The sequence below is a fragment of the Hemiscyllium ocellatum genome, chromosome 29, assembly GCF_020745735.1.
Source record: "Hemiscyllium ocellatum isolate sHemOce1 chromosome 29, sHemOce1.pat.X.cur, whole genome shotgun sequence".
Lineage (NCBI taxonomy): Eukaryota > Metazoa > Chordata > Chondrichthyes > Orectolobiformes > Hemiscylliidae > Hemiscyllium > Hemiscyllium ocellatum.
The window spans coordinates 981,609-1,008,555 of NC_083429.1; positions in this window are offsets into that span (position 1 = coordinate 981,609).

The following is a 26,947-nucleotide window of genomic DNA, read 5'->3' on the forward strand; positions in this document are numbered from 1 at the left end:
TTTTACCCCTACCTCTGACCCTACTAAAACATTTAAACCCTGGAACCTGCAACAACGAATCCTGTCCCTGTTCTATCCATGTCTCCGTAATAGCCGCAACATCGAACTCCCAGGTACCAACCCACGCTGCAAGTTTACCTACCTTACTTCGTATACTTCTCGCATTGAAGTATACACACGTCAAGTCACCTTCCTGTTTACAGGCACCCTCCTTCCAGATTGATGCCATGTTCCTAATCTCCCTACACTCCAGGTCCTGCACCCTAAAGCTACAGTCTAGGTTCCCATGCCCCTGCAGAGTTAGTTTAAATCCCCCCCCCGAAAGAACACTAGCAAACCTCCCCCCAAGGATACTGGTGCCCCTCAGGTTCAGGTGTAGACCATCCTGTTTATAGAGGTCCCACCTTCCCCAGAAAGAACCCCAGTTATCCAGGAACTGGAATCCTTCCCTCCTGCACCATCCCTGTAGCCCCGCATTTAACTGCTCTCTCTCCCTATTCCTCGACTCTCTATCACGCGGCACGGGTAACAAACCAGAGATAACAACTCTTTGTTCTAGCTCTGAGCTTCCAACCTAGCTCCCTGAAAGCCGGCCTAACATCCTCATCCCTCTTCCTACCTATGTCGTTGGTGCCAATGTGGATGACGACTTCGGGCTGCTCCCCCTCCCCCTTAAGCACCCAGAAAACACGATCAGAGATACCACGTACCCTTGCACCTGGGAGGCAACATACCAAACGTGAGTCTCTCTCGCCCCCACAAAACCGCCCATCTGTGCCCCGAATTATCGATTCTCCAATAACTATTGCTCTGTTCTTCTCCTCCCTTCCCTTCTGAGCAACGGGGCCTGAACCCCATTGCTTACCCCTGGTAAGTCGTTCCCCCCACAAGTATCCAAAACGGTATATTTGTTATTGAGGGGAACGGCCGCAGGGGGTCTCTGCACTGGCTGCTTCCTCCCAGTACCCCTCACTGTCACCCATCTGTCTGCAATCATTGGAGTTACTATTTCCCTAAAGCTCGGATCTATGACCACCTCTGCCTCCCGAATGATCCTAAGTTCATCCAACTCCAGCTCCAGTTCCCTAACACGGTCTTGGAGGAGTTGGAGATGGGTGCACTTCCTGCAATTGTAATCAGCAGGGACGACCATGGCATCCCTCACCTCATACATGTTGCACGAGGAACATTGCACTGCCTTCACTGCCATCCCTCTAAAAGTAACCTTAAAAAAAACTAGGTCTAAACACAAGAATAAGCAAAATGCAGCACTTACCTTCTTACCACAACGGGTCTTGTTATGAGGTTAGAGGAGGAGGGCAGGTGGGAGGCTCTACCTTTGAGGTGCCTCGGGTTCTTCTCCTGCGCGCCTTTATAGGGGAAAAAAAAACAACTTACCCAGGTAAGCTTGCGCTACACCAGCTTCCGGGTCCGCTCCGCGCTTTTTCTAAAAGAAAACTTTCAAATTTAAACCCTTAAACAAACGTCACCGAGCCTTCAAGCAGCCACTGCCAAACAGCCCTTACCTGCTCTGCTGAGAGAGTGAGCAACTTGAATGCTTTTAAGGCAAAATGTAGATTTGTGCACAGGAAAGGAATTAAGGGTTATGGTGAGAGAGCAGGAAAGTGGAGCTGAGGCCATGAAAAGATCAGCCCTAATCTTATTGAATGGCAGAGCAGGCTTGAAGGGCCAGATGAAAGTTCTTTCCTTGTGCCATCAAAATCGGCCTTTATCCAATTCAGAACCTTAACGTTTAGATCTGGTATATTATTTTCTGTAACTATTTTAAAACTAGTATAAATATCAGAATTCCAAACAGTGTGGAAGCAGATCATTCAGCCCATCATATTAATACTGACCCTTAGAGCCTCTTAACCTCCCCTGTAACATTGCATTTCCCAGGGCAACCCAACCTACACATCCCCGAACATCATGGGCAATTCAGCATGGATAATCCACCCAACCTGCACATCCATTAACACTGTGGGCAATTCAGCCTGGATAATCCAACCTACACATCTTTGGACTGTGGGAGGAAACCAGAGGACCCAGACGAGATCCATGCAGAATACCCCAATAAGGTGATCATCCCTTCCTTAGTTCCCAGTTCCACCTAAATAACTTCACTGGGCGTACTCCCAGGAATACTCCCTAAGCAAGAACATAATGCTATCCCAAATCAAAAGTGCCCATCCCCCTCCTCTCTTGTCCCGCTTTCTATTCTTCCTATAGCAACTATACCATGGAACATTAAGCTGCCAGTCCTATCCATCCCTGAGTGATGCCTCTGTAATTGCTATAATATCCCAGTCCCATGTTCAAAACCATCTGCCTTCCCTGTCAGGCCTCTTGCATTGAAGTAAATGCAGTGTGACTGCTCAGTCCGACTTCATTCAGCCCATCATATTAATACTGACCCTTGCCTGCCTTGACTATTTGACTTCTGAACGGTACCAGCCTCAGGCATACCTCTTTTCTCACTATCTTCTTGGGTTTACACCCACTCCCTCACTGGTTTAATACCTCCCGAGTATCACTAACAAGTCTCCCTGCCTGGATATTAGACAACTTCCAAATCAGGTACAATCCATCCTTCTTATGCAGGTCAACTCTACTCCAGAGGAGATCATAAAGATCCAAAAATGTGAATCCTTTTCCCCGCACTAGCTCCTTAGCCATTCATCCAGCACCACCTCCTCCTCTGTAATATGGACATTTTTCAAGATGTCACCATTTATTTCTCTACATTGTATATCTCCCATTTACTTCTTCATAGTAAACATGATGCAAAATACTTGTCTCCGTATCTCGCCCATCGCCTGCAGCTCCACACAATGGCTGCCTTGCTGATCTTTGAGGGTCACCTCTCAGTCTTTGACTCTCCAGGAAAATTACCCCTAGCCTGTTCAGTCTCACCCTGTAGCCCACATCCTCCAACCCTAGCAAAGTCTTTGTAAATCTTGTCTGAACTCTTTCAAGATTCACAACATCGTTTCCAGAACAGGGAATTTCCAACTTAAAACAGAATTCCTGAAATGGCTTAATAAATGTCCTGTCCAGCCACAATTTGACGTCCCAGCTTCTGTACTCAATGCATTGAGCAATAAATAGAAGCATACCAAACACCACCTTCACTAGTCTGCCTACCTTCAACTCTACTTTCAAGGAACAATGAATCTGCACTCCATGGTGTCTATGTTCAGCAACATTCCCAAGGACTTTACCATTAAGTGTATAAGTCCTGCCCTGACTTGCCTTTCCAAAATCCAACAGTTTCCATTTGTCTCAATTGAACCCAGTCTGCCATTCCTCATCCCAATGGCCCATCTGATCAAAATCCTGTTGCATTCTGAACTAACCTTCTTCATTGTCCATGACACCTCCAATTTTGGTGTCTTCTGTAAACCTACTGACTATATCTCATATATTCACATCCAAGTCAATTATTTAAGGACCCAATATCCATTCCTGCAGCACACTGCTGCTCACAGCTCTCCAGTCCACAAAGCAACCCTCTTTCACCACCCTCTGCCTCCTACCTTCAAGCCAGTTTTGTATCCAAATGGCAAGTTCTCCCAACATTTCATGTTATCTAACCTTGCTAACCAATCTGCTTTGTGGAACATCGTTCAGTGTCCATAGAGACAACGTCCACAATCTACCTTCAAAAAAACTCAATCAAGTTAGAGAGAGAGAGAGAATTTCCCACACACAAAGCCATGTTGACTATCCCTAATCATCCCTCGTCTTTCCAAATATATGTAAATCCTGTCCCTCAGATTCCCTTCCAACAACTTGCCTGCCACTGACTTCAGGCTCACTGTTCTCTTGTTCCCTGGCCTTTCCTTACCACCTTTTTAAATAATAGCACGTCTTCCAGCACCTCACCTGTCACCAATGACAATATAAATATCTCAGGGAGGGGAAATGACATCATTTTCTTACCTTTCTACAAATGTCTGGGATACACCTTAACAGGTCCCATGGATTTATCCACCTTGCTACGATTTAAGACAACCAGTACTACCTCCTCTGGAATATGGTCAGGAGCCGGGCAGCAGCGGACAATTCATTTACAGAAAGGTCTGTGAACGTAATCATAAAATACTAAACAGAGCAAAAATACACTCAGAGATTGAGGAAGCAAGATAATGAACAAGTGGACATCAAGGAGCTCAGAGGCGAATCAGAGCAGTGTTCACTTTTATAATCCCACAGTCAGAGATGTCTAGCACCAAAACAGACTCTTCAATCCAACCCGTCTATGCTAAGCAGATATTCTAACCTAATCTATTCCCATTTGCCAGCACTTGGCCGGAATCCCTCTGAACCCTTCCTATTCAAATGCCTTTGAAATGTTACAATTTTTGTTGCCCTTTAGGCTCCTGTTGAATTTTCCCCTCACACCCTAAACCTATATCCTCTAGTTCTGGGCTCCACCACCCAGGGTAAACACTTGCCGACTTACGCTATCTTTGCACCTCACGATTATATAAACCTGTTTAACATCACATCTCAGCCTATAGCACTGCAGGGAAAATGGTCCCAGCCTATTATGCCTCTACCTGCAACTCAAATCCTCCAACCCTGGCAACATCCTTGAAAGTCAATTCTCAAACCTTTCAAGTTTTAGTGCCTCCTTCTGAAAAAAGGGAGACCAGAATTGCACACAATATTCCAATAGTGGCCTAACAAATGTCCTGTCCAGCTCCTTTCCTCAACGCTCTGACCAATAAAGGGAAGTATACCAAATGCCTTCTTCACTGTCCTATCTACCTGTGACTCTACTTTCAAGGAGCTGTGAACCTGCATTCTAAGGTCTCTTTGTTCAGCAAGACTCCCCAAGACCTTACAATTCAGTGTGTGAGTCCTGCTCGGATTTGCTTTTCTAAAATGCTGCACCTCACGTTTATCTAAATTAAACCCTATCTGCCACTCCCCAGCCCATTGGTCCATTTGATGAATATCCCATTGTATTCTGAGACAACCTTTATCACTGTCCACAATACCAACAATTTTGGTATCACCTGCAAACTTACTAACTGTACCGCCTCTATTTATATCCAAATCATTTAAATGAATGACGAAACAAATCCAGAGAAAAACAAAAATCCATTTCTCTGGGTGTGAATGTGCTTTGTGTAAATCCTGCCCTATGACAGTCTATCAGGGAGAGCTGCACATTCTCCCCTCTGAACTTTGCCCCCTACAAAGATGGCGGCTGCACGTGTCCAGTGAATCGTTGCCCCGAATAAAGATGGCGGCACTTACTCGAGTCAATCGCTCGATGAGGCGTTTTCCCGTTTACTGCAAAAAACGAGGCTAAGTTTCAAATTTGTATTTTCCGATGTGCACCAAATGTTTACAAACCGCTCAGCCCATACCGACACCATTTCCCTCCCGCTTCCTGCTGTTTATTTCTTTCCTTACCGACAACTCTCCGCCCGCACATTCGCACTGTCCGCGAGGATGATCACGTGGTATAGCCAAGTCCCGCCCCTCATTCACTCTGATTGGTCGGATGGCCAACTGCACAGCCAGGTCCTCCAGCTCCGCCCCTGACATCAATCATCCGGGGACCATTATTGGCTGGAGCATGCGCTCTGCTTCTTGGCTTTTGTTGCTGTTCATAAGTTACAAGACTGAGGGACAAAGTTAAAAACACACAACCACCTGATGAAGCAGCAGCAACGCTAGTGTTTCCAAATAAACCTGTTGGACTATAACCTGGTGTTCTGTGAATTTTAATTTTGTCCATCCTAATCCAACACCAGTACCTCCAAGTCACGAGTGAGGGAGGAATGTATAACATAAGAACTAGGAACAGGAGAAGGCCATCCTGCCCTTTGAGCTTGCTCTGCCATTCAATAAGATCATGGCTGATCATTTCGTGGACGCAGAACCATTTACCCATGTTCTCATCGTATTCCTTAATTAATTATTTCTTTTTTGAAAAAAAGCTACCTTCCCTTTAAAAACATTGACAGAACTAGCATCAATTACTTCCCTGGGCAATGAATTCCATTGAGGTTAAGAAGTTCCTTCTCAATTCAGTCCTAAACTTGCTGCCTCTAATCTTGAGTTGATGCCCTCTTGTCCTAGCTTCACCTGCCAGTGGAAACATCCTCTCTACTTTTATTTTATCCATTTCATTCATTATTTTATATGTTTCCATTCTTCCGAATTCCAATGAATGTAATCACAATCTACTCAGTCTCTATTAAGACAAAACCCTCCACTCTGGAATCAACCTATTTAACCTCCTCTACACCCCCTCTCGTGCCAATACATCTTTTCTCAACTAAGGAGATAAAAAAACTACATGGAGAACTTCAGGTGTGGCCTCACCAGCACCCAATACAGCTGGGACATAACCTCTGCTTTTAAGCACAATCCTTTCAGCAATGAAGGACAAAATTGCATTTGCTTTCTCAATTGATTGTTATATCTGGTGACCAACCTTCATGCAGAAGGATACTCAGGTGCCTCTGCTTAGCAAATAATGCAACTTTTTAAAATTGAAGTAATAATCTCTTTTTAAATGTTATTCCAAACACACAGTATGATATTACATTTATGAACATTATATCCCACATGACTGACCATTGCCCACTTAATGTATCTATGTTTCTCTGAAAAGTTTCACAGTCCTCGTTGTGGTGATTCTGTTCGCCGAGCTGGAAATTTGTGTTGCAGACGTTTCGTCCCCTGTCTAGGGACATCCTCAGTACTTGGGAGCCTCCTGTGAAGCACTTCTGTGATCTTTCTTCCGACATTTGTAGTGGTTTGAATCTGCCACTTCCGGTTGTCATTTCCAGCTGTCCGTTGCAGTGGTCAGTATATTGGGTCCAGATCGATGTCCTTATAGATTGAATCTGTGGATGAGTGGCATGCCTCTAGGAATTCCCTGGCTGTTCTCTGTTTGGCTTCTCCAATAATAGTATTGTTGTCCCAGTCGAATTCATGTTGCTTGTCATCTGCGTGTGTGGCTACTAAGCATAGCTGGTAATGTCGTTTCGTGGCTAGTTGGTGTTCATGGATGCGGATCGTTAGCTGTCTTCCTGTTTGTCCTCTGTAGTTTAATGTGCAGTCCTTGCATGGGATTTTGTACACTACAATGATTTTGCTCATGCTAGGTATCGGGTCCTTCGTTTTGGTGAGTTGTTGTCTGAGAGTGGCTGTTGGTTTGTGTGCTGTTATGAGTCCTAGTGGTCGCAGTAGTCTGGTTGGCAGTTGGAAATGCTCTTGATGTATGATAGTGTGGCTAGTCCTTTGGGTTGTGGCATGTACCCGCTCCGTTGTCTTTTCCTTAGGCAGCTGTTGATGAAATTGCGCAGATATCCGTTTTTGGCTGATACCTGAATTCACTACAAAGGTGTACAGGAAAGCCACTCACACAGACCAAGTCCTGAACTACGAAAGCAACCACCCCAACAAACAAAAAAGAAGTTGCATCAAGACACTAATTAAAAGAGCCACAACACACTGCAGTACACCAGAACTGCAAAAAGAGGGAGAAGAACACCTCTACAATGTATTCGCCAAAAACGGATACCCGTGCAATTTCATCAACAGATGTCTCAGGGAAAGACATGAAAGGACAGGGAAAGAACGAGTACATGCCACAGCCCAAAGGACTAGCCACACTATCATACATCAAGAGCATTTCAGAACTGACAGCCAGACTACTGCGACCACTAGGACCCATAACAGCACGCAAACCAACAGCCATTCTCAGACAACAACTCACCAGAATGAAGGACCCAATTCCCAACATGAGCAAAACCAATGTAGTGTACAAAATCCCATGCAAGGACTGCACAAAACATTACATAGGACAAACAGGAAGACAGCTAACGATCCGCATCCATGAACACCAACTAGCCACAAAACGACACGACCAGCTATCATTAGTAGCCACACACGCAGATGACAAGCAATGTGTATTCGACTGGAACGATACTACTATTAGAGGACAAGCCAAACGGAGAACAGCCAGGGAATTCCTAGAGGCATGCCACTCATCCACAGTTTCAAATCAATAAGAACATCAATTTGAACCCAAATATACCAACCATTGCAACGGACAGCTGGAACTGACAACCAGAAACGGCAGATTCAAACCACTACAAATGCCGGAGGAAAGATCACAGAAGTGCTTCACAGGAGGCTCCCAAGCACTGAGGATGTCACCTAGACAGGGGACGAAACGTCTGCAACGCAAAGTCCCAGTTCGGCGAACAGAACCACAACAACGAGCACCGGAGCTACAAATCTTCTCACAAACCTTCCACTGTCCTTCGCACACATTGTCCTGCTACTTATCTTATTGTCATATGCAAACTTCGACACTCTACATGTGGTCCCCAACTCCAAATCATCTGTATCAATTCTAAATAATCGCAGTCCCAACACCACTAGTCACTGATTGCCAGCGAGAATAATACGCATTTATCCCCACACTTTTCTTCCGATTAGTTAACCAACCAATCTCCTATCCATGCTAATACTCTACCCCAAATGCCATGCATCCTTATATTATGTCTCTTGCACAGCACCTTGTTGAAAGCCTTTTGGAAATCCAGGTACACCATATCCAGTGGGTTACCGTTGTCCACCTTGCTCGAAATGTTTTCATAGAATTCCAAAAGATTTGTCAAGCATGACCTGCACTTCATGAACCCTGTGTCTGTCCAATGGGACAATTTCTATCGAGTCCCTGCTATTTCTTCCTTGATAATACAGCCAAGCATCTTTCCCACTACAAAGAAAAAGTTATGTGGGGTATAATTCCACATTTTTGTCCACCTCCTTTTTGAAATAGTGGTGTCACTTTTGCTGCTTTCCAATCTGCTGGGACTGCCACAGAATCCAGTGAAGTTTGGAAAATTACTGCCAGTGCATTTGCTATTTCTCCTGGCATCTCTTTTAGTACCCTGGGATATATTCTGTCAGGGCCAGGAGAATTTTCTATTATTAGCTCAATTACCTCCAACAGTCCAAAACTAGCTGTTCTGAAAGAATGATAGTTTCCAAATCCTCAATTACCTTTGTCTCTTTGTTTATTACTGGCAAGATATTAGTATCCTCCAATGTCTTTTCCCATAACTAAACGCACCTTCTCATTTTCCAAAGGACCAACGTTTACTTTAGCCACTCTTTTCTCATTAGCCCCTCCCCCAAGTCCCTCCTCCCTACCTTTTTTCTTAACCTGCCTGGCACCCTCTCCTCATTCCTGATTAAGTGCTCTGGCCCGAAACGTCGAATTTCCTGTTCCTTGGATGCTGCCTGACCTGCTGTGCTTTAACCAGCAACACATTTTCAGCACAGTATGTCAAAGACCAACAAGTGAGGAGGCCACATTGGATCTGGTGCTTGGTAATGAACCAGACCAGGTGTTTGATTTAGTTTTAGGTGAGCACTTTGGAGAGAATGACCATAATTCAGATACGTTTAGTTTAACAATGGAAAGGGACAGGTACATGGCACAGGGCAAGAGTTATCAATGGGGCAAGGACAATTATAATGCGATTACACAGGAATTAGAATGCATAGAATAGGGCAGCAAAATGCAGGGGATGCAGACAATGAAAATGTGGAGCTGGTTTAAGGAAGAAATATTGCATGTCCTTGATAGGTATGTCCCTGCCAGGCAGGGAGGAAGTGATAAGGTAAGGGAACCGTGGTTTATTACAGAAATTGCATCTCTTGTTAAGAAGAAGGAGGATGAGATAAGATGGTTCAGATGAGGAGATGGAGAGTTACAGTTCAGATAGGAAGGATTTAAAGAGAGAGTGAAGAAGAGCAAAGAGAGGACATGAGCAGTCTTTAGCAAATAGAATAAAGGAGAACCCTAAAATTTTCTATAGGTATGTGAGTAATAAAATGATGATTAGGGTAGGAATAGGTCCAATCAAAGACAGAATGGGAAGTTGAGTGTGTACCCTGTGGAGATTGGAGAGGTGCTAACTAACATTTCTCATCGGTTTTCACTCAGGGAAAGGAGAATATTGTAGAGGAGAAGAATGTGGTATGAGATATTAGACTAGAAAGGATCGAAATTAGTTAGAAACAGGTGTTATCAATTCTAGAAAGAGTGAAAGTAGACAAGTCCCCTGGGGTCGGATGGGATTTATCCGAGGATTCTCTGGGAAGCTAGGGAGGAGATAGCAGAGCATTTGGCTTTCATATTTGAGTCGTCATTGTCTACAGGTTTGGTACCAGAGGACTGGAGGATTGCAAATCTTGTGCGCTTGTTCAAGAAGGGCAGTAGGGATGACTCAGGTAATTATACACCAGTGAGCCTGACTTCTGTTGTAGGAAAAGTTTTGGAAAGGATTATAGGAGATAAGATTTATAATCATCTTGCAAACAACAATTTGATTTCAGATAATCAACATGGTTTCGTTAAGGGCAGGTCATGTCTCGCAAACCTCATTGAGTTTTTTGAGAAGGTGACCAAGCATGTAAATGAGAGTAGGGCAGTTGACGTGATATACATGGACTTCAGTAAAGCCTTTGATAAGGTTCCACATGGTAGGCTGTTGGAGAAAATGCAGAGGCCTGGAAATGGGGGTGATTTAGCAGTTTGGATTAGAAACTGGCTTTCTAAAGGAAGGCAGCGAGTGGTGGTTGATGGAAAATATTCAACTGGAGTCCAGTTACTAGTGGTGTGCCACAAAAATCTATTTTGGGACCACTGCAGTTTGTCATTTTTAGAAATGACTTAGACTCAGGCATAGGTAGATGGATTAGTAAATTTGCTGATGACACTGAAGTCGATGGAGTCGTGGACAGTGTGGAAGTGTGTTACAGATTGCAGGGGGACTTGGATAAACTACAGAATTGGGCTGAGAGGTGGCAAATGGAGTTTAATGCAACTAAATGTGAGGTGATGCACTTTGAGAAGAATAACAGGAAGGCAGAGTACTAGGTCAATGGAAAGATTCTTGGTAGTGTGGATGTGCAGAGGGATGTTGGAATCCATGTACATAGATCCCTGAAAGTTGCTATCCAGGTGGATAGTACTGTTAAGGTGGCATATGGTGTGTTAGGTTTCATTCATAGAGTAATTGAGTTCCAGAGCCGCAATATCATGTTGCAAATATACAAAACGCTGGTGTGGCCATACTTGGAATACTGTGTGCAGTTCTGGGGCCCATATTTCGGGAAGGACGCGAGGAATTGGAAAAGGTGCAGAGGAGATTAACCAGGACATTGCCTAGTCTGGAGGGAAGGTCTTATGAGGAAAGGCTGAGAGACTTGAACCTGTATTCCTTGGCAAGAAGGCTAAACGGGGATTTGATAGAAACATACAAGATGATCAGAGGCTTATATAGGGTAGACAGTCCAAGTCTTTTTCTAGGATGATGATGTCAGTATGCACGAGGGAGCATAACTACAAATGAGGAGTGATAGATTTAAGACAGATGTCAGAGGCAAGTTCTTCACTCAGAGAATGGTAAGGTTGTGGAACGTACTACCTGCTAATGTAGACAACTCAACCACATCAGGAAGATTTAAACAATCCTTAGGTAAGGACATGGGTGATTTTGGGATAGTATAGGGGGACGAGCTGAGAATCAGTTTACAGATCGGCGCGACATCAAGGACTGAAGGGACTGTTCTGCGCTGTATTGTTCTATGACGATTGTGCTACAAGAGATTTCTGCTGTCTTAAACAGAGTGACAGATCTTGTATGTTGGCTTACGAAATGTCCCTGATCTCTACCAAAAATGTACGAGGTCGAGTTAGGGCAATAATAAGTTGCTGCAACAGGAGGGGAGCAGGTAACTCCATACAAAACCCTGCCTCCTCTCACCTATTTTTACCTCAAAAACTGAGGGAAAGCACCTCTGTATTCCACCACAACAATTTGCCCCACAATCGTGGTATCTGGCTGTGCACTAGGTGGTGTGGAATAGTCTGTACTGGGACCCATTTGGGCACTGAAAGACTTGGTAAAGACTAAAATCATCTGAGCATTGAGAACCCCACCACATTGTATGCATTTCCTATTGTTTTTATCAGTCCCTTGATACATCCTTACCGGTGGATTTCCCTTCCAGATCTGACCAGATCCCTGTATTTTTAACGGCATCAAGCTCCTACTAACCTCATTATCTATGTAATCTTCCCCATTCTGGACAAAAAATACTTTCTGCCTTTGTAAGTGCCCCCTGGATTCAAAACTACCATGTTTATTTACACCATCAAGAGCTACCAGCCAATCATGTAATTTAGTTTCCAGAATTCTAGTAATGACGATTAACTCCTCCTGTCTCGAAAACACGCTCAGGATTAGATTCCCCACACCATGTAAATAGGCCCTTTGGCCCAAAACATCCACACAGAACCTCCGAAGATTAAACCACCCAGACCCTAACTAATGCACCTAACACTACGGGCAATTTTGCACGGCCAATTAACCTGACCTGCACTTCTTTGGATTGTGGGCAGAAACTGGAGTGTCCATAGGCAACCCATGCAGACAGGGGGAGAATGTGCGAAATCCACACAGACAGTCCCGAGGCTGGGATCGAATCTGGGTTGCTGGTGCTATGAAGGAACAGTGCTTCATGCTGCCCACGGCGACCGCCTAACCTCAGTAACTTCTGATGGTGCATACTTCAGTGCCGAAACATATCTCCTCAGTTACTACAACCCTTCAGAACTGTAATTTCCTTCAGGCATTAAAGACTCTTTATTTCCGTAACCTACATGAACTCCTATCATCCTCCCTGTGACTGTTAACACGTCCCACCACTACGTAACTCTGCATCTCTGTACGGTTCTCCCACAATTAAAACCCTCTCTTTCTCAAAATACTTCCTTTCTCTGGCATCTGTTCCAGCGTTTACAGCCCTTCCTATTTGGGTAAACCTTGTTATCGCAACCATGGCTCTCTGTAGGACAGAATCGCAAATGTTACTAGAATTTCAGAATATCGGGAAAAGGTGGAAGAGTGTACTGATCATATTATATGGTTGGTCTGGCTCGTGTGGCCAATTGACCAACATCCGGTCCACTTTCCTGTATTCATCTGTCAACTCTCCATCGCTATAACATCCTTCACTCTCCACAGCCTATTTTATCTGTGTAACTTACTCATGCGCCGAAAATCGTTCTGATCCCTGGAACACTCGATATCGAGCAAACGTGCTCCAACTCTTCAAACCTCCCGACCATTGTACCTTACTTTAGTTTCAGAACACTTCCTACGTTTGTAACATAACATCCAGCATTTATGAACGTTTCCACAACCCTTAAACCACTTTCAATTTGCACAAGCATCTCTTTTTGTTTCCAACCATGTCCTGCAGCTTGAAATCTCCTCATTCTTGAAAACTATTCTGGCAATGTGCTTTTTCTATTGCTGTTATTTTGCCCGGTTTTTAGAAACATCTCTATCTTTAGAATGTCTTTCAGAAGCTGCAGCCACGCTGTCTCTCAACTTCAACTGACTCCACATTCCATTTTTTATTCGTTTGTGGGGTGTGGGCGTCGTGGGCTGACCAGCATTGACAGCCCAACACGTTTTGCTCTTGAGAAGGTTGTGCTGAACTGTTTTCTTGAATCGCTGCTTTCCACTTGTTGAGGGTTGACCCAGAATGCCTGTAGGGAGGTAATTCCAGGATTTTGACTCTGAAGGAACGTCGGCATATTTCCAAGTTATGGTGATGAGTGGCTTGGTGTGCTCCTTGCAGGTGGTGGTGTTCCCGAATACCTACTAGCCTTGTCTTTCTGGATGGAAGCGTTCGGCCCTACATCTGTAAAAGCTACAAACCCTACAGCACCTTTAATAACTGTAAATTCCCACAGCTGCTATTACTCCCCATTTGCCAAGACAACTTCATTTCCTACAGTTTATGTCAGAATCTGAAGGTTACTCTGTCGCTAATCTCCAAATCTCTACAAGTCTCTCAATAACTTGTGAACTGCTCCATCTTTCGCAACCTTCCATACATAGTTTAATTCCTCCAGTCCCATTAAGCTTCCAACTCTTTCGTAACTAACAACTGAAACACTTTCTCTGTCTGTCTTGCTACTGTCTCCAAAAACGTTACGGTCTCTGTGAACGGCCCCAAATCCTTCACTATCTTCACAAACACCTGCAGCTCCTAAAGCCCTCCCTTTCTATGTAACCACTTCCCGTGCTGATAACACTCCCAATCTGTGGGGTTCCTACAGCCTTTAACAGTTGAGTAATTTATTCACTTCCCTGCGCAATTCCTGATCTGTAGCACCTGCTGTAATCCTTGTGACGCTCCCTTTGCTGGAAAATGCAGTCCCAATGTCAGCACTGTCAGTTTTGACATCAATTTACTTAACGCCACATCATTCTCCAAGTCTTACAACAATTTCAATGTCAATTATACCTTTTCTGACAACTCTCTTAATCTGAGGAACCACTTCTAGTTTGTACAATGCTGTCAATCACTGTACCTGTCACCAACAGTCGTGCATACCCCAGAAACTCTGCCAGACTGCATAACTGTCCCATCTGAGTTTCTTCCAGAAAGTATAATCCTTCTCATATCTATCTTCAATCATGACAACCCTTATTAGTTCCTTCAATACATGGAATGTTGTTCTCCCTAAAACATTGGCGCTCTGACTGCCTCCCTCTCTTTATTTCAATGTCATCTCGATCTCTGAATTTTAATCCAAAGTCCTATATCGCTGAAACTAGATCAGTCGCTTACACAGTTTCTCCCGTGAACAAAGGGAAAAAGTGAGGATTGCAGATGCTGGCGATCAGAGCTGAAAAATGTGTTGCTGGAAAAGCGCAGCAGGTCAGGCAGCATCCAAGGAGCAGGAGAATCGACATTTCGGGCTTAAACCCTTCTTCAGGACCCTGAAGCCCTGAAGAAGGGCTTATGCCCGAACCGTCGATTCTCCTGCTCCTTGGGTGCTGCCTGACCTGCTGCGCTTTTCCAGCAATACATTTTTCAGTTCCCGTGAACAGAGTCGACCACTCGTAATTATGTTTAACTTTGTAACATGCCCAAGCTCCTGAAAGCCTTTGGATCTCTTCAACCACTACACATCCTATTAAATCCCACCGTCATTGAAACGCTTTCTATATTTTCAACAATGAAGATGAAATGAAACACGTATTCGAAATGAGACATACACTCTCACCATCATTCGGATATATTGCTGCAGAATGACCTTGAATGGAAACGGAAACTTATAGGTTGCCAGAAGTTGGTAGGATGGACAAAAAGCCAAACAAGGTCAAGTTATGTTCTGAAGAAAAGATGTGATTCATGCATTAAGAGAGACAACAAATTAAATCCGAGAATCAACATTTAGTGTCATTTTGGAGGAGCTGAGAAACTGCAAGCAGCAGAAACCGTTAGAACGAATTCTTTTATAGGCAGACAGTGATGATAATGAAATATGGTTACAGTCAGAAAATTGAATGTAATTGCAGCAAGGGCAGTACAGAAATTATGGTTGACTGTAGTTTCATCTCGACTGAATGACTAATGGGTATCATTGCTGTAATGGATGGAACATGGTTTGTATATGAAATGGTTATCTCGCAAGAAACTGGGATATTATGGATGAAGATTTCGAATAATCTCATTATAAAGGAGCTCAGTGGGCATATAACTATTCAATTTTCTTTTGAAGTTTGAAACTAATTTGAACGATGTGCGACAGGAAGCATTTAATCTCCTGAGAATAATCTGTCAGTCAATGAGACCATGGCTGATCTGATCAAACTGCATTCTATTTTGCTTCCATCTCCATTAATCACTTGTTTCACTGACTGATTAATGTCTTATCATCTGTGCTGGAAATAAACTGAATTATCCAGCATTCATAGCCCTCTGCAGGAATGAACTCCATAAATTTAGTACTCTCTGAGTGAAGAAATTACTCTCATTGCCGTCTTGAATGACGAGCTCTTTTGGCGGGGGTTGGGGGGGAGGGATTTCATGCCCTCTGGTTACAGATCCTCAGACAGTGGAATTAATTAAAGTATTTGACAGGTCGATTGGTGATGATGATTAAATCACAATGCATAGAATGCATGGTGTTTGGCTAGTATGTGTCAAATTTACGTTGACCACGGAGAACAGAGAGTAATTCTGGAGTATAGTTCCAGTATTTCTGATTGGAAGTCTGCAGCGAGTGGTCCAACACAAGGATCTATGCTGTGCTCTCGGCAATTGTTTTAGAACAAAAATACATGTGGTCCAATCATTTATTTTTCAGATGACTTGATAAATGGTGTCGTTGTGAAAAATGTAGCCGGATATACATCAATTGCAAAAGTTGATGGGGGGGATGTTTAATCGAACTATGTCTGATTAAATGGGAAGTGATGAACCTTGGGAGGTCAATTGGAAGAGAGAAGGATATTATTAATGGTCGGACCCGAAACAACATTGGCATTGTTATGAAGATCTGGCAGTGAACTGTACCAATAAAAGAGTTGAAATGATATCAAGGGCTGGCTGGATGCACAGAGAGTCCTGAACAAAGTAAAAATGTAACACTTGGTCGAAACAAATAGCTGGAGTTGCTTTCCTATGAACGAACAAAATTCAAATTCTGCCAATCTGTTTAAATTACGCCCCAGATTCAAACATCCAACTAATTTGAGTTTTGCTGTTTGAGATAACATTAAACCATTGAGATGGTCCAAAGATTTAATCTGTTCAATGTGAAACCGAACATATTGAACAGTTATAAACAACTTCTAAGGGTATCTACAAATATATGCAGCTAATTGAAAAGCTCTCTGAAAGGCACCTGTCTGTAACAAGACTATGCAGCAGAACATCTCAGAGGAACGAGAGAAAAATCGAGAGTTGAAAAACTACATATGAGAGTCGACAAAGCTGACTGGTTTAGAAACGTGATTTGTTTCTTTTTTTGTAGATCTTAATATTTTTTCATCGGTCCAATGCCGTAGAGTACATTGAACATAGAAAATTACAGTGCAGTACAGCCCCTTCGGCCATCGATGTTGCGCCGCCCTGTCATACTAATCTGAAGCCCATCCCACCTACACTATTCTATGTACGTCCATATGTCTGTCCAATGACGACTTAAATTTGGAGAATCTACTACCGTTGCAGGCAAAGCATTCCATAACCATGCTACTCTCTGAGTAAGGAAACTACCTCTGACATCTGTCTTATACCTATCTCCCCTCACTTTAAGGTTGTGTCTCCTCGTGTTTGCCGTCCCCCTACTTCGAAAAAGGCTCTCCCTGTTCACCCTATCTAACCCTCTGATTATCTTGTATGTCTCTATTAAGTCACCTCTCAACCCTCTTCTCTCTGACGAGGACAGCCTCAAGGCCCTCAGCCTTTTCTCTTAAGACATTCCTTCCATTCTAGGCATCATTCTCGTAAATCACCTCTGCACCCTTTACCAAAGCTTCCACATCTTTTTTATAATGTGGTGACCAGAACTGTGCACAAACTCCAAGTGTGGCCGTATCAGAGCTTTGAACAGCTGCAACATAACCTCCTGGCTCCGGAACTCTTTCCCACAATTAATAAAGGACAAAAAACTGTATACATTCTTAACAACCCTGTCAATCTGGGTGGTAACGTTCAGGGATCTGTGTACATGAACACTGAGATCTCTCAGCTCATCTGTACTCCCAAGAATCTTACCATTAACCCACTATTTTGTATTCCAATTCCTCTGTCCAAAGTTATCACCTCACACTGATTCACATTAAACTCCATTTGTCACCTCTCATCCCAGCTCTGCTTCCTGTCTATGTTTCTCAGCAACCTATTATATACTTCATAACTATCCACAACTCCACTGACCTTAGTGTCGTCCGAAAATTTACTAACCCACCTTCTAAGCCCTCATCCAGGTCATTTATAAAATTGAAGAACAGCAGAGGACCCAGCACCGACCCTTGAGGTACGCCACTAGTAACTGGACACCAAGATGAACATGTTCCATCAACTACCACACTTTGTTTTCTTTCAGCAAGCCAATTACTGATCCAAACTGCTATGTCTCCCACAATCCCATTCCTTCGCATTTTGTATAATAACACTGTGGGGAACCTTATCGAACACCTTGCTGAAATCCATATACACCACATCAACAGGTTTACTCTCATCTACCTCTTTGGTCACTTTGTCAAAAAACTCAATAAGATTCGTTAGGCACGACTTATCCTTCACAAAACCGTGCTGACTGTCACTGGTCAAATTATTGTTTTCTAGATGGTTATAAATCCAATCTCTTATAACCTTTACCAACAGTTTACCAACAACTGAAGTGAGACTCACTGTCAGGAATTACCAGGGTTGTATCTACTACCCTTTTTGAACAAGGGAACCAGGTAAAAGAAAAGTATGAGAGAACGGTGTTGTGAGATGTTGTTGGATTTAATATTCTCTGTTGGACTTAAAGAAAAAAAAATAGTTAGTTTGTATTTATATAGTGACCTCTGGGATATTCATTGTCTCTCGAAATTTAACAGATTTCAGCGCGAGGTGAGATTCTCAGTGTGTCGGGTATAAGTTAGGAGAGGGGTGTACACTGTGTCATAGCAGTCTATCTGCTTTTGTAATCGATTTGAACAGGTTTAGACAGATCCAGACTGAAATCTGAACAGATTTGAAAAGATATGGCGTGCGAAAAATACCCAGCATGTTTAATCACTTCCAGATTAGTGTCTTTGAACTTGAAATAAAACGTAAGTGAGATAGCTTGTTTAAAAATTTCAGTGAGTCGTGGATGATTGAATTGGAATGAGAGAAATGGGTCTCAAAATTGCTGGAGGTTCTGCGGTTTGAAGCTGATTCTCAAATTGGCCAAGCAAATTTAGAAGGAAAGAACACGGTCATGCATTTAGAATTAACAAAGAAGTTAGATTTGGGTTTAACCAAAGATTAAATAAAACTGAAATTGCAAGGGAATGGCTTAAATACTTAGAAAGACACAAGTGCAGTAGACTAAGAAAAACTTGAAACACATCCGAGGAGAATAAATTTAGAAGATAAGCAGAGAGAGAGAGAGAGAGAGAGAGAGAGAGAGAGAGAGAGAGGGAGAGAGAGAGAGCAAGAGAAGGCGAGAACGTTCTGAATTGAGCAAAGAGAGAGAGAGAAGAAATGGGAAGAGAAAAATACAGAGAAGTAAAGAAGAGAGAATAAGGGAAAATGTTCTCTCCTGAGAAAAAGGAGAGAGAATTTGATCTTGAGAAGTCGCGACTTAGTCAACAAAGTGAATTTAACAGGATAGAGATGATAATATAAGATAGGGATACATATAAATATGCAAAGTATCTGCCACACTTTGGTAAGAAAAAATGTCTCGGAAGATGATGTGGTCCGAGTATTTTTGTTTCATGCTAGTTCAGACGAAACTGTTAGGCAGAGTGAGTGAAGTATTTGCAACGCTCTCAGACACATAGATGGCGGTTCAGAAACACAATTCGAGCCAGGTCGTACTTATGCTGAGTTTGAAAGATTAAACCACAGTCAATTTGTTGGATGGGTGCGGGTTTGCACGATTGAGAAGGCCTATGAGGCTCTAATAGACATTCATCTGCGGGAGGAATTTAGAAACTTACTGCCAGAGATGATAAGACTTCACGTGAATAAACAGCAAGTTCATTTAGTGAGAAGGGGAGCGGTATTAGCACATGAATACATTTTGGTGCATAAGGCAAGTTTACAGTCAGAATTACATTCTATGAGGGAGAGAAGCTTGGAGAAGTGGGACTCTACACTTTGAAATAACATGTAGAGAACACTGGCAAGTGTTCACTATAGGCTAAAAAGGATCTTAATGGTGGAAAGGAGGTAAAAGACCTCAAGTGCTCACACGGTGGTAAACTGGAACACGTGAAGTCACAGTGCTGGTCAGTAAAGAAAAGCATTTTGGTAAAAAATGTGGCAAAAGATGCAAAGCCAACAACATTAGGGAAAGTACAAAATGAAATCTAAACAAGAGCCAAGGAGCTGCAGGTGAGTTCACAGCCTCGGCAGGGGACTTGGTATGGAGTGAGTACCTGATCTCTGTAAAAGAATCCCCAATGTGGGGAAAGTTTACTCAGAAAGAAAAGGGGGCGAACGGCTAGATTTATAATTTTTGAGACATAGATGATCTGACCTTTCTGAATAGAAAGCAATGAGCAAATTTGCACTCATTCTGATTTATTACCGAGAATGTGATAATTTGTGCAATACATGGACAGCGATTCAGCGTACCGCGATGTAAGAGCAGGTTGGAGTACGAACTCAAGACTGAGGAAGTAACGTTGGGAGTAATTGACAGAGTGTCAGTTCAAGGAATCCAGTTTGTTGTTGGAAATAAATTAGCAGGATCGAAGGTGAGTTTGGCACTTCTGTTGTCGAGAAGCCGAAGAATGAGCAAGAAACTGAGGACTTTGAAATAAAATCTCCTGGTACTTTCTCAGAATGTCTCGTAAACGGTTCCCAGTATCATAAGTCACAACACGAAGCAAACATTAAAGAGAAAGATGAATGATTTGAGGTTCAGTTGGAGAACACCCTATTTGATGTAATGGTGCAGGAAAAACGTTAACAGACAGAGTGTCAGAACGAAGTCTTCATTCCTGGAAGGTTAAGGGACTTGCAATAGAGAGACAATAAGATAATAAATGTATATGTGGATGTGCACTCTGAAAAGGAGTCAGAGAATATTCCTGAGGGTTATTAACTGACAGATAGACTCCTAAGACTGAAGGTTCGTGCAGAGGAGAAATAAAAGAGGTGCACAGATTGTGTTGCCGGTAGCATACAAACTAGAATTCTTTTATGGTTAGCGCATGAACGACAAGCAGCAGGTCATCGAGCTGTATGGAAGTCTCAGAATGACGTACAAAACATTTTTATTGGTCGAGAATGCACAAGGAGTGGTTAACGTTGCACAACATGTCATGAATACCAAATGGTAGATACGCCACAAGTGGTAATAAAACCAGCACCTGTGTTACCAATTCTCACATTTGAAACACATTTCACGCGAGTGATAATTGGTTTGGTCCCCATCCGAGAAGTAAAAGTGTGAACCAATACTCGTTAACCATAATAGATGCAATGCTATTACGAAATATAAGGACAAACAAAAGTGACAGAGGAGTTAGTAGCTTTCCTCAAGAGGTCAGGCGCACCCAGAGACATTCTGTCGTGCCAAGTGTCTACTGTTATTGCTAGGCTGTTTAGGAAGGTCACGAACAGCTTAGGATACAGCAATGTAATCCTAGTGTGCATCATCCAGCATCTCAGGGAGCTTCAGAAGGGTGGCATCAGATTCTGCACATCATATTCATAGCATAAAGTCAGTATTCTTCAATTGATTGGGAATAAAAGTATACCATTGTACTGTTTGCAATTTGTGTTGGCCTAAATAAATCTACTCAGTTTACTCCCTTCAAGTGAATATTCAAACAGGAAATGAGAAACGCTTTGAAATTAATTAAATAAAAAAATGTCAGGGCCAATATCGGGCGTCTCACACTTGAATAGTGGATCAGAGGTGAGGGAAAGATTAAATCGAGTTGATGTTGGCTAAAGAGCACACAAAGTGGACACAATATAGAATGATGTAGTGGGCAGATAAAAATTTAGAGGCTTGAACGTTTACATGTGGGTTGACGTGGTCGAATTGTTACCAGTGATAAGAATTCCCTTCACAGCCAAGTTTAGTGGTGCGTCGCAAATTAAAAAAGGTTGAGTTCGGTGAACTATCTGGTAAAGAATCCACATCGGAAAATAAAATAACAGTATTGTATACTTCATATGAATACGTTGACACCTGCTTATCATACACAGAAAGCAGTGAGTGGAGAAACAGGTGTGACTGCCCACAGAGTGAAGAATCAAATTGGATATTGTAGAAGTTGCTGTGCCTCAAAATATGTTGAAAAAGTAAGGAGTCCTTGTGGACTGGCTTAGGTTCAGAAACACTCTTTCTCGGGAGCAAAGAACGCATTTGAATGTTTTGGTAATATATGAAAATACATGTAGGAATAAGATGGGGAGGACTTACATTATTATGCATGAGGTAGACGTAGGAAATACTGTTCCGATAAAATAAAACCCCTACCGGCTTAATCTTGTCAAAGCCAAACTGTCGAGAAAGAAGTGGAGGCCAAGCTCAAGGAAGCTATCAGCAGACCGAGTCAGAGCGATTCACTTAATTGCCAAACCTGCCAGAACTCACCGATTTGCGTGGATTATGGGAACGTCAAAGCTGCAACGAAATCAGACTCGGTTAACAATAAAACACAGGAGGATTGTATAGGGAAAGTTGGACAAATTATCTAAATTATAAAGTTGCATTTGCTGCGTGGTTATATCCAGGTACCATTTTCAGCAAGGCAAAGGAACGTTCTGACATTGTAACCCAATGTGCTAAATCAATTCAAAGTGAGCCGTTTGGAATGAATTAGGCACTCACCACATTCCATAGACTCATCAACAGAGTTGTGATTGGGCTAAAAATAAACTGTGCCGTCTATTTGCTCGATGTTGTGATCTTTAGTGAGTCCTGGGACGTTTACATGAGAGAATTGGCGAAGCTCTTTGACTGATCTAGAGAAGCAAAACTGACAGTAAAATTAAACAAAACTGAATTCGCAAAATCAAAGCTGACGTTCTTGGGAAATAATATTGATCGTGGAAGGTTGACCCCACTCAAGACAAAGACACAGGCAATCGTGGCAATTCTGACCATCCTGGAAGAAGGAGTTGGTTCGATGCTTGGGAATAAACGGAATCTCTTAGAAGTTTGTTCCAAACGTCAGCAGTGTGGTGGCACCATTAACTGATTCGCTAAATAAGAAAACAACCTTTAGGTGAACAGAACAATGTATTCGACCATTTAATCGCAATATCAACAACCGCACCAATTTTGGCTGCAAGAAACATTTCAAAACCTTTCAAAGTTATTATCAATACTGATGACAGAAGAACTGGAGCTGTCCTGATACGAGAAGATGATGACAGGGTTGAACTGCCAGTTGGTTTCTTTCTGAAAAATCTTGATATCCACCAGAGCAAATATCCACGATCGAAAAAGAGCCATTGTGTTTGGTACTGTCCTTAAAACATTTTAATGTGTTCGTCATGAACAATGTGCCGGTGACGGTTGTGTACGGGTCACATCTCTCTTATGTACTTGAAATGTCTTAAAGACGAGAATACTGGCCTATTTCGTTGGAATCTAGAGTTTCAGACTTTAAATGTATAAATCGGAAATATTTCAGGTAGAAAGGCTGCAATCGCCGGTGCGTTATCACAAATATAACTCATGTAGTTTCGATGAGATTGTTATCTATCCCTTTTATCTGTCTGAGAAGATGTTACACTGAACTTAGATGGAAATTACGTCTATGGCATACTCAAGGAAAGGAAATGGGGAAACAATTTTTCTCATTATAGTGGTTCATTTTCTTTTGTTAAGGGTACCTGTTATAAAGTTAGGAACGTGTACCATTCGTTTAAGACGGCTGAAATTTCTGGCTGGCACAGCGTATCCTGAAAGATTTTAAAAAGTTATATTTGTTTGGCACAATTAGCTTGAGATGCTAATACAAAACGAATTCAAAATCGGCTGGTAAGTTTCAATTATGCCTCAGATACAAGAATCCAATGGAATTTGAATATCACTGTTTTGAATGACATAAATTGAATGAAATGATCTGATGATTTGGGGTACATTTTGAACACTTAGTGTGACATCTGCAAAGAGCACAAAGACTGCTTGCAGAATAGCTCTCTGAAAGCTCCCTGGGCATAAGAAGTTTTTGTAGCAAAAATCTCAAGAATATACTGCACAGGAAAGTTGACAAAGTAAAATCTGGAGAGAAAGCTCTGCAAAGGAAAATCGGCACAGCGGGCTGGTTTAGAAATGTAATCTCTTTTTTGTAAATCTCAATTTTACGTTTTCTTGGAACAGTGTGGTCGAGCAGGAGAAAAAAGGTAGGTTCAAGAGAAACGAGGTGTAAATAGATTTTGTGTAATGTTCACTTCTGCATTTGAAAAAAGAATTACCTGTAATATTTTTGGCAGGGTTACCCAATTTTTAGACGCCATTCCTTTTGTAATAAATGCCAATACTTTATTGCCTTCCCTATCACCTGCCGAATCTGGTAAGCTACATTTTTCAGATTTATACGCAAGGATTCTAAAACCCTTTGTCCAGTCTGTCTGAAATCAAATGGTGTTAACCTGGCAATAAGTCCTGTACCTGTTGCAAAATATGATAAATGATATGGCAATAAGCAATAAATGGCCCTCAGAAAACATGGGAAATAGATTGCCAAAAAGAGAATTTGTTTTGAGCCTGTTTTAGTTTATTTGCTGGTGTGAATAAAGCGGGTAGAATAGGTAGGAGTGGGGGAGATTAGTGGTGATGGGGGATATGGTTCTTTGGAGTTTTCCGAATCCTTTTGACGAGTTTCTATAAGGGAGAACGAATATCTCGGGAGAGAATAAGGGACCTTAATGATCAAATGACGTGGTCTGTGTGTAGAACCAGAGGTGTCAATGCTGGCAACGCATTCACACCAGCGTGGAATGCGTTTCCAGTAGCAGTTGTGGAAGCAAGGTCATTGGGGACATCTAAGAGACTACTAGACATGTATATGGTCACAGAAAGTTGAGGGTGCATACATGAGGATCAGTGGTCGGCACAACATCGTGGGCTGAAGGGCCTGTTCTGTGCTGTACTGTTCTAAGTTCTATGTTCTATGTTCTATGTCTGAGATATTAAACAATACTTTCTTCTTTGTATTTACTGTGGAGGAAGACACGGGAAGTCGGGAAATTGTGGGAATAAATAGTGCTGTTCTGGAAAGGATCTACAACAGAGAAGAGAATGTGCTGGAATCTTAAATGAACAAATGTAGATCAATCCTCTGGAGGATGTTAAGTTCTCAGGATATTGTGGAAAGGTAGGGAGGTGATTGCAGGCCTCCTAACAGAGATATCTGTTTAATCAACAGACACGGTTAGGTGACACAAGGCTGCATGGTGACGAATGCTGTTCCATCACTTACGCGCTGCAGGGAAAAGCCAATAAAATACAGATCAGGGAGACCAGTGATGGGTAAAAGTTTGGAGGAGATTCAGAGAGAATGGACGTACGTGTACTTTGGAAAGGAAGAGCTGATTAGAGATAGTCAGCATGACTTTGTGAGTGGAAAATCTTGTCTGACAAAGCTGATTTATTCTTCGAGGATGTGGCCAAGAGATAGGCGAATGTAGAGCGCTCACCGTTGTCTACATGGATTTCAGCAAAGTATTGGACAATGTTGCAAGTGTTCGAGAACATCGAGTAAAAAGGAGAAAGGAAGCTTAGTTAAGTCCGAGGAAGCAAGTATCAGGCAGGGCTTTAGAGTGTTACATGGACCAATATGGTGACTCGATGGTTCGCATTGCTGCCTCACAGCACCGGAGACCCGGCTCCGATTCCAGCCTCAGGAGACAGTAAATCCTACACATTCTACCCATGGCTGCATGGGTTTCCTTCTGGAGCTCCGTTTTCTCCCCCAGTCCAAAGATGTGCTCTCATGTGAATCAAATATCCAATAATCCATTGTGTTCAGGGATGTGTAGTTTCGATGTATTTAGCACCCAGGTGCATTAGGTAAAGTATATGTTTGGAGTAACGGGTCTAGGTGGGCTATTCTTCGAGTTGTTTGTATGGATTTGATAGAACATAGAACATCGAACATAGAAAAATACAGCGCAGTACATGCCCTTTGGCCCACGATGTTGCGCCGATCCAAGTCCACCTAACCTACACTAGCCCACTATCCTCCATATGTCTATCCAATGACCGTTTAAATGCCCATAAAGAGGGAGAGTCCAACACTGCTACTGGCAGGGCATTCCATGAACTCACGACTCGCTGAGTAAAAAATCTACCCCTAACATCTGTCCTATACCTACCACCCCTTAATTTAAAGCTATGCCCCCTCGTAATAGCTGACTCCATACGTGGAAAAACGTTCTCATGATCAACCCTATTTAAACCACTTGCACACCTTATCAAGTCACCCTTAAACCATCATTTTTCCAATGAAAACAGCACCAAGTGCCTCAGCCTTTCCTCATACGATCTTCCTTCCATTCCAGGCAACATCCTGGTAAACCTCCTCTGCACCCGTTCCAGTGCCTCCACATCCTTCCTATAGTATGCCGACCAAAACTGCACACAATACTCCAGATGCGGCCGCACCAGAGTCTTATACAACTGCAACATGTCCTCAGGACTCTGGAAATCAATTCTTCTACCAATAAAAACCAGTACGCCATATGCCTTCTTCACAGCACTATTTACCTGGGTGGCAACTTTCAGCGATCTGTGTACATGGACACAAAGATCCCTCTACTCATCCACACTACCAAGTAACTGACCATTATCCCAGTACCCCATCTTCTTGTTACTCTTACCAAAGTGAATCACAACACACTTAGCTACATTGAACTCCATTTGCCACCTATCTGCCCAGCTCTGCATCCTTTCTCACTGACAACAACTCCATCGACTTTCGTATCATCCGCAAACTTGCTCACCCAACCTTCTAGCTCCTCCTCCAGTCATTAATAGAAATGACAAACAGCAATGGTCCCAAAACAGATCCTTGCAGAACACCGCTAGTAACTGCACTTCAACATGAACCTTTACCATCAACTACTACCCTCTGTCTTCTTCCAGCCAGCCAAATCCTAATCCAAACATCCAACTCACCCTAAATGCCATACGTCCGTATTTTTGCAGTAGCCTACCATGGGGAAACTTATCAAACGCCTTACTAAAATCCATATGCACCACATCTACCGCTTTACCCTCGTCCACATCCTTAGTCACCAAATGGCCTATTTCCACACTGTAGTGATTTTATAATGGTATCCAGGAAGGAACTGAAGAATTTTCTTTGGAGAGCCAGAAGGAGGTATAAAAAATCTTTAG